General features: G+C 35.8%; 1 pseudogene; it reads left to right on the forward strand.

Annotated features, from left to right (window-relative positions):
* The first annotated feature begins 298 nt into the window (after window positions 1-298).
* On the forward strand, window positions 299-725 carry LOC136404164 (galectin-1 pseudogene; annotated as a pseudogene).
* Window positions 726-1,236: the final 511 nt, after the last annotated feature.

Here is a 1,236-nt window from a genome sequence, read left to right on the forward strand (position 1 = left end):
CTTTCATAGAAATTATATTTATGGAGAATAATTTAATATTCAGTCAATGCATAAAAAATGCATCCCAAAATAATGCTGAATTACAGAGAAAAGTTAAATTAATGGTTAAGAATAAAAGTATGCTTTAAAATTTCATACATGCAAATGGAGATTTTCAAAATGTTTAATGAAGCATTCCCTAACAAAACTTAATTAAAGTGATATAATAGTTCTAACACTGAAATTATGTAAAGGTATAAAATATTTTCTTTGGATCTCTTGGGTGGTAGCTTCAGACAGCTGGTGCCACAGTCCCAGGATGATCTTCTTGCCCTCAATCACGGCTTGTGTTTCGATTACTGGAAACCTGAATCTCAAACCTGGAGAGTGCCTCTGAATGTGGGTTGAAGTGGCACTCAACACTGAGTTTTGTGCTAAACCTGGGCAAAGATGGCAACAATGTGTGCGTGCACTTCAACCTTCACTTCAATATGCATGGGGACACCAATACAATTCTGTGTAAACACCAGGATGGTGGGGCCTGAAAGTCTTGACAATGAGAGTTTGCCTTCCTCTTACAACCTACAAATGAAACAGAGATGTTCATCTCCTTTGACCAAGCAGACCTGACCATCAAGCTGCCAAATGGATACACATTCAAATTCCCCAACTGCCTCAACATAGTAGCCATCAATTACCTGATGGCAGAAAGTGACTTCAAGGTCAAGTGTGTGGACTTTGAGTAAAATCAACCAACCCATAACTCCCAATAAAGGAAGCTGACTCTGTTATCCCTGAGGGGAATATATATGTGTATATATATATATATATATATATATATATATATATATATATAATCTTCTTTAAATAAATCAGTTTTGAATTAAGATTATTATCTATAATCACTGAATAGTAATAAACTCCTTAGTATTAACATATTAACTTTTTATTTCTAACAAAACAAAATAAAATACAATTTAATGGATTTTTATGAGTGAATACTATTCTTTTTTTTTTTTTTTTTACAGGGACAGAGAGAGAGTCAGAGAGAGGGATAGACGGGAACAGACAGGAACTGAGAGAGATGAGAAGCATCAATCATCAGTTTTTTGTTGCGAGACCTTAGTTGTTCAATACTGTTCTAACCAATACCAGTTCAAAAACATATGCTTTTCCTGACCAGGCAGTGGCGCAGTGGATAGAGCATCGGACTAGGATGTGGAGGACCCAGGTTTGAGACCCTAAGGTCGCCAGCTT

The sequence above is a fragment of the Saccopteryx leptura genome, chromosome 4 (genome assembly GCF_036850995.1).
Source record: "Saccopteryx leptura isolate mSacLep1 chromosome 4, mSacLep1_pri_phased_curated, whole genome shotgun sequence".
Classification (NCBI taxonomy): Eukaryota; Metazoa; Chordata; class Mammalia; order Chiroptera; family Emballonuridae; genus Saccopteryx; species Saccopteryx leptura.